Raw genomic sequence first — 8220 nt, 5'->3', positions numbered from 1 at the left:
GGGGACCCACGCTTTTACAGGGGGAATCTGGACTGTCAGGCAGAAACTCAGGGGAGTCACGGAAGGCAGAGGTCTGGAGGCACGAGTGCAAGGGCAGGGCTGACCAGAAGCCAAGACTGTCTGCTCCACCCTGAGACTCCGCCCCATCCAAGCTGAGCACAGAGGCTTTTGCAATCTTGCAAATCTAATCCTATAAGGCTGTCTCCAGCACTGAACTTCTCCCAGCATAGACACAGCTGATCCTCACAGCCAACTGGCCTGGAGGTCAATTCCTCCCAGTGATACCAACAACAATCAAGACTTAACTACAACAAGGCTGTACACACAGTCCACAAAGGGGTGCACCAAGAGTGTCCACCTCAGGTAACTGGGGAGGCCGACCCACTGGGCCATATAGGAAACCTAGCACACAAAGCTACCCTACCAACTCAGGGAAGCAATGAAAATGCAGAGGCAAAGAAACAGATCACAAACAAAAGAAATGGAGGAAAACAAATGACTGGATATAGAATTCAAAACCATGGTTATAAGGCTTTTCAAGAATATCCTAGAAAAGGCCAATAAATTTAGTGAGACCCTCGAGGATATGAAAAAGGACCAACTAGAAATTAAACATACACTGACTGAAATAAAAAATATTATACAGAGACCCAATAGCAGACTAGAGGAACGCAAGAATCAAGTCAAAGATTTGAAGAACAAAGAAGCAAAAAACACTCAACCGGAAAAGCAAAAAGAAAAAAGAATCCAAAAAGTTGAAGATAGTGTAAGAAGCCTCTGGGACAACTTCAAGCATACCAACATCAGAATTATGGGGGTGCCAGAAGAAGACAGAGAGCAAAATACTGAAAACCTATTTGAAGAAATAATGACTGAAAACTTCCCCCACCTGGTGAAAGAAATAGACTTACAAGTCCAGGAAGCACACAGAACCCCAAACAAAAGGAATCCAAAGAGGACCACACCAAGACACATCATAATTAAAATGCCAAGAGCAAAAGACAAAGAGAGAATATTAAAAGCAGCAAGAGAAACATAGTTAATTACCTACAAGGGAGCACCTATACGATTGTCAGCTGATTTCTCAACAGAAACTATGCAGGTCAGACGGGAGTGGCAAGAAATATTCAAAGTGATGAAAGCAAGAACCTACAACCAAGATTACTCTACCCAGCAAAGTTATCATTCAGAATGGAAGGGCAGATAAAGAGCTTCAAAGATTAGAAAAAGCTAAAGGAGTTCATCACCACCAAACCAGTATTATATGAAATGCTGAAATGTATTCTTAAAGAAGAGGAAGAAGAAAAAAGTAAAGATAAAAATTATGAACAACAAATACATATCTATCAACAAGTGAACCTAAAAATCAAGTGAATTAAAAATCTGAGGAACAAAATAAACTGGTGAATATAATAGAATTAGGGGCATAGAAAGGGAGTGGACTGATAATTCTCAGGGGGAAAGGGTATGGGGGTGCAGGAAGAGACTGGACAATAATTGTACACCTATGGATGAGGACAGTGCGGGGGAGGTAAGGGCAGAGGGTGGGGTGGGAACCTGGTGGAGGGGAGCTATGGGGGAAAAAAGGAGAAACAATTGTAATAATCTGAACAATAAAGATTTATTAAATTTTAAAAAAAGAATGACTAAAGCTTCTAAATTGCAAACTTCCGAAAATCTGTACCACTAAGTATTTTTTAACCTAAGAGGGATAACACATTTTAAAAGAGAAAGAACAGCAAATGGTATTATTTTGACGGTGATGTGAATTATGTATTTAATTAAAAATAATTAATTTAAATTTATTAGGGTGACATTAGTTAATAGAATTATGTAGGTTTCATGTGTACAGTTCTATACACATCATTTGTATATTGCATTGTATATTTACCACCCAATGTCAAATCTCCTTCTGTCACCATGTATTTGACCCCTCTACCCTTTACTACCCCCCCACCCCCTTTTTCTCTGATAATCACCAGACTGTTGTCTGTGTCTATGAGATTTTATTTGTTTGATTTTCTTGTTTGTTCATTTGTCGCTTTCAGTTTTATACCCCACATATGAGTGAAATAATTTGGATCCTGACTTTTTTCCACCTGACTTATTTTGCTTAGCATGATATTTTCAAGATCCATTCATGTTGTTGCAAATGGCAGTATTTCAGCTTTTCTTATGACTAAGTAGTATTCCATTGTATATATGTACCACATCTCCTTTATCCAATCCTCTAGCCAAGGACACTTTGGGTGTTTCCATGTCTTGGCCACCATGAATAATGCTGCAATGAACATAGGGGTGCATATATCTTCACAAATAAATGCTTTCAAATTTTTGAGGTACATACCCAGAAGAGGGGTTGCTGGGTCATATGGTAACTCTATTCTTAATTTTGAGGAACTGCCATACTATTTTCCATAGTGGCTGTACCAGTTTATATTCGCACCAGCAGGGTATGAGGACTCTTTTTTTCTCCACAACCTCTCCATTACTTGTTACTATTTGTCTTGTTGATAATAGCCATTCTAACAGGTGTGAGGTGGTATCTCATTGTAATTTGATTTGCATTTCCCTAATAGCTAATGAAGTTGAGCATCTTTTCATATATATGTTGGTCATTTGTATGTCTTCTTGGGAGAGGTGTCTGTTCAGGTTCCCTGCTCATTTTGTAATTGAACTGTTCGTTTGTTGATGAGTTGTATGAGTTCTTTGTATATTTTGGATATTAATCCCTTGTTGGAGGTGTTTATAAATATCATCTCCCATTCAGTTGATTCCTTCTTACAGCAAATTATATTTTTAACCATACACTTGACTAAATAACACTCCACATGACAAGATTGAAAAACAATATGCTTTGTTTTATAAAGCATCTCTGGCATTCAAATTGCCTTTAAATACCCCACTTTTTTCATAACATTTAGTTATTGAAAGACTAAATGAAAGAAGTGGTTATTTACTCAAAAATTCATGTTTATTTTTGTAATAATGGATTTATGAATGTCAAGTAGAGTTTCCTATAAATAATAAAGTTAAACATATACAAATAAAGACTAACACAGGAGTAGCCAGAATTTTTGTATATGCTCTGTAGGGAATCTATGAGTCATAATCCACAAAGCAAAAACTTCTGCTTTTAATGAAAGTAACTGCTTTCCGTGTCTCCATTTTCTCCTGTTATAACAATTTCAACACACTGAATTAAAATTTCACTGTACTCCATGCAATCTTAACTGCACCCTAGTGACATAACCCTTTTCCTCTGTTTACCCAGTTCTTGTGTTAATCCCTAGCACAAATACCACCTTTTCCATGGAGCCCTGAATAATATATTTTTTTTATGTTTGGGTGTAATCAACATTTATTTTTTGTTTGTCTTATTGGGTTTTTTTTCTTTATTGATTAAGGTATTACATATGTGTCCTTATCCCTCCATTAAGCCCCCCCCCACTCATGCCCTCCCCCCCCTGGTGTTCGTGTCCATTGGTTAGACATATATTCATGCATACAAGTCCTTTGGTTAATCTCTCCTCCTTTCCCCCACCCTCCCCTATCTTCCCTCTGAGGTTTGGCAGTCTGATTGATGCTTCTCTGACTCTGGATCTGTCCCTGTTCATCAGTTTATGTTGTGCATTATATTCCACAAATGAGTGAGATCATGTGGTATTTATCTTTCTCTGCCTGGCTTATTTCACTTAGCATAATGCTCTCCAGTTCCATCCATGCTGTTGCAAATGGTAAGAACTCCTTCTTTTATACTGCAGCATAGTATTCCATTGTGTAGATGTCCCACAGTTTTTTAATCCACTCATTTGCTGAAGGGCACTTAGGCTGTTTCCAAATCTTAGCTATGTGAAATAGTGTTGCTATGAACATAGGGGTGCATATATCCTTTCTGATTGGTGTTTCTAGTTTTTTGGGATATATTCCTAGAAGTGGGATCACAGGTCAAATGGGAGTTCGATTTTTAGTTTTTTGAGGAAACTCCATACTATTCTCCACAGTGGCTGCACCAGTCTGCATTCCCACCAGCAGTGCAAAAGAGTTACTTTTTCTCCGCATCCTCGCCAACACTTGTCATTTGTTGATTTGTTGATGATAGCCATTCTGACAGGTGTGAGATGACACCGCAATGTTGTTTTGATTTGCATCTCTCGGATAATTAGTGACTTTGAGCATGTTTTCATATGTCTTTTGGCCTTCCTTCTGTCCTCCTTTGAAAAGTGTCTATTTAGGTCCTTTGTCCATTTTTTGATTGGATTGTTTATCTTCCTTTTGTTAAGTTGTATGAGTTTCCTGTAAATGTTGGAGATTAAACCCTTATCGTTGATGACATTGGCAAATATGTTCTCCCATGCAGTGGGCTTTCTTGTTGTTTTGTTGATGGTTTCTTTTGCTGTGCAAAAGCTTTTTATTTTGATGTAGTCCCATTTGTTTATTTTCTCTTTAGTTTCCATTGCCCTAGGAGCAGTATCGGTGAAGAAGTTCCTTCAGCATATGTCTGAGATTTCGCTGCCTGTGGATTCCTTTAGTATTTTTATGGTTTCCCGTATTATGTTTAAGTCCTTTATGCATTTTGAGTTTATATTTGTGTGTGGTGTAAGTTGGTGATCTAGTTTCATTTTTTTGCATGTATCTGTCCAATTTTCCCAGTGCCATTTGTTGAAGACACTGTCTTGATTCCATTTTATGTTCATGCCTCCTTTGTCAAATATTAATTGGGTATAGTGTTTTGGGTTGATTTCTGGGTTCTCTATTCTACTCCATGGATCTATATGTCTGTTCTTGCGCCAGTACCAGGCTGTTTTAAGAACAGTGGCTTTGTAATACAGGTTGAAATCTGGTATTGAGATCCCACCGACTTTGTTCTTCTTTCTCAGAATTGCTGCAGCTATTCAGGGTCTTTTTTTATTCCAGATGAATTTTTCGGAAAGTTCATTGTAGGTCTGTGAAATATGCCATTGGTATTTTAATGGGGATTGCATTGAATCTGTAGATTGCTTTGGGTAGTATGGAAATTTTGATGATGTTGATTCTACCAGTCCATGAACATGGTATGTTCTTCCATCTGTTTATGTCTTCCTCCATCTCTTTTTTCAGTGTCCTGTAGTTTTTCGCATATAGGTCTTTTACCTCCTTAGTCAAGTTTATTCCTAGGTATCTTAATTTTTTTGGTGTGACGGTAAATGGGATTGCTTTTTTAGTCTCTCTTTCTGTAAGTTCATTATTGGTGTAAAGAAATGCCATAGATTTCTTGGCATTAATTTTGTATCCTGCTACATTGCCAAATTCATTTATTAAGTCTAATAATTTTTGATGGAGTCTTTAGAGTTTTCTATGTACAGTATCATGTCATCTGCGAATAAGGAAAGTTTTACTTCTTCTTTTCCAACTTGGATGCCTTTTATTTCTTCTTCTTGTCTGATCACAATGGCTAGTACTTCCTGTACTATGTTGAACAAGAGTTGTAAGAGTGGGCATCACTGTCTTGTTCCTGTTCTTAGGGGAAATGGTTTTAGTTTTTGCCCATTGAGTATGATGTTGGCTGTAGGTTTTTCATATATGTCTTTTATTATGTTGAGGTATGATCCTTCTATTCCCATCTTGCTGATAGTTTTTATCAAGAAGGGGTGTTGGATTTTGTCAAATTCTTTTTCTGCATTAATTGAAATGATTATGTGATTTTTATCTCTCAAATTGTTTATTTTTATTTTTTTTTTATTTTAAATCTTTATTGTTGAAAGTATTACCTATGTCCCCTTTTTCTTTTTCTTTTTTAATGGAAGTTGCATCTATCATGTCTGTCCCTTCCCTCGTTTTATTTTATTTTATTTTATTTTTTAAATAAATCTTTATTCAGATTATTACAATTATTTCTCCTTTCCCCCCCATAGCTCCCCTCCACCCCTTTCCCACCCCACCTTCTGCCCTTACCTCCCCCCCACTGTCCTCATCCATAGGTGTATGATTTTTGTCCATTCTCTTCATGAACCCCCATACCCCTTTCCCCCTGAGAATTATCAGTCCACTCCCTTTCTATGCCCCTGATTCTATTATATTCACCAGATTATTCTGCTCCTCAGGTTTTTAATTCACTTAATTTTTAGGTTCGCTTGTTGATAGATATGTATTTGTTGTTCATAATTTTTCTCTTTACTTTTTTCTTCTTCCTCTTCTTTAAGAATACCTTTCAGCATTTCATATAATACTGGTTTGGTGGTGATGAACTCCTTTAGCTTTTTCTTATCTGTGAAGCTCTTTATTTGCCCTTCAATTCTGAATGATAGCTTTGCTGGGTAGAGTAATCTTGGTTGTAGGTTCTTGCTATTCATCACATTGAAAATTTCTTGCCACTCCCGTCTGGCCTGCATAGTTTCTGTTGAGAAGTCAGCTGACAGTCGTATGGGTGCTCCCTTGTAGGTAATTAGCTGTTTTTCTCTTGCTGCTTTTAATATTCTCTCTTTGTCTTTTGCTCTTGGCATTTTAATTATGATGTGTCTTGGTGTGGTCCTCTTTGGATTCCTTTTGTTTGGGGTTCTGTGTGCTTCCTGGACTTGTAAGTCTATTTCTTTCACCAGGTGGGGGAAGTTTTCGGTCATTATTTCTTCAAATAGGTTTTCAGTATCTTGCTCTCTCTCTTCTTCTGGCACCCCCATAATTCTGATGTTGGTACGCTTGAAGTTGTCCCAGAGTCTTCTTACATTATCTTCAACTTTTTGGATTTTTTTTTTTGCTTTTTGCTTTTTCGGTTGAGTGTTTTTTGCTTCTTTGTATTTCAATTCTTTGACTTGATTCTTGTGTTCCTCTAGTCTGTTGTTGGGTCTCTGTATAATATTTTTTATTTCAGTCAGTGTATGTTTAATTTCTAGTTGGTCCTTTTTCATATCTTCTACGGTCTCGTTATATTTATCGGCCTTTTCTAGGATATTCTTAAAAAGTCTTATAACGGTGGTTTTGAATTCTATATCCAGTCGTTTGTTTTCCTCCATTTCTTTCGTTTGTGATCTGATTCTTTGACCCCGCATTTTCACTGATTCCCTGAGTTGGTAAGGTAGATATTTGTGCTAGGTTTCCAATATGGCCCAGTGGGTCTGCTTCCCCAGTTAACCTGAGGTGGACACTCTTGGTGCACCCCTTTGTGGACTGTGTGTACAGCCTTGTTGTAATTAAGTCTTTATTGTTGTTGGTATCACTGGGCAGAATTGACCTCCAGGCCAGTTGGCTGTAAGGATCAGCTGTGTCTATGCTGGGAGAAGTTCGGTGCTGGAGACAGCCTTATAGGATTAGACTTGCCAAATTGCAATAGCCTCTGTGCTCAGCTTGGATGGGGTGGAGCCTCAGTCTTGGCTTCCTGTCAGCCCCGCCCCTGCGCGCACGTGCGCTTTCAGTCCTCCGCCTTCCCCAGCTCGAGTCTCTGCCTGAGAGTCCAGACTCCCCCCACAAGAGCGTGGGTCCCCAGGGGCTCACCTGGAACCGGGGTTCACTGCAGTCAGAACTGGGGCACAGTGCTGTCAGGAGCCTCTGACTCCCCTCCACCAGGGAAAGCCTGCGGCAACCTCCGCAGCCCTTGTGCGCACCGGCGCGCTTTCAGTCCTCCGCCTTCCCCGGCTCCCGAGTCTCCGCCCGAGAGTCCAGACTCCCCCCACAAGAGCGTGGGTCCCCAGGGGCTCGCCTGGAACTGGGGTTCACTGCAGTCAGAACTGGGGCTCAGTGCAGTCAGAATCCTCTGACTCCCCTCCACTAGGGAAAGCCTGTGGCAACGCCCGCAGCCTTTGTGCGCACCGGCGCGCGCGCGTGTGCACTCTCAGTCCTCCGCCTTCCCCGGCTCCTGAGTCTCCGCCCGAGAGTCCAGACTCCCCCCACAAGAGCGTGGGTCCCCAGGGGCTCGCCTGGAACCGGGGTTCACTGCAGTCAGAACTGGGGCTCAGTGCAGTCAGGATCCTCTGTCTCCCTTCCACTAGGGAAAGCCTATGGCAACCTCCGCAGCCTTTGTGCGCACTGGCCCGCGTGCACCCTCAGACTTCTGCCTTTCCCAGCTCGAGTCTCCGCCCGAGAGTCCAGACTCTCCCCGTAAGAGCGTGGGTCCCCAGGGGTTCGCCCCGAACTAGGGTTCAGTGCAGTCAGAACTGGGGTTCAGTGCGGTCGGAGGCTTCCTTCCCCCTTCCGCCAGAGGAATTCAGCCAGGCTCTCAGCCGCCCTTCCTCTCTGCGCGCACAAAGC

Source organism: Plecotus auritus, assembly GCF_963455305.1.
Source record: "Plecotus auritus genome assembly, chromosome: X".
In the NCBI taxonomy this organism is placed as follows: Eukaryota; Metazoa; Chordata; class Mammalia; order Chiroptera; family Vespertilionidae; genus Plecotus; species Plecotus auritus.
This window is presented reverse-complemented; position numbering follows the sequence as displayed.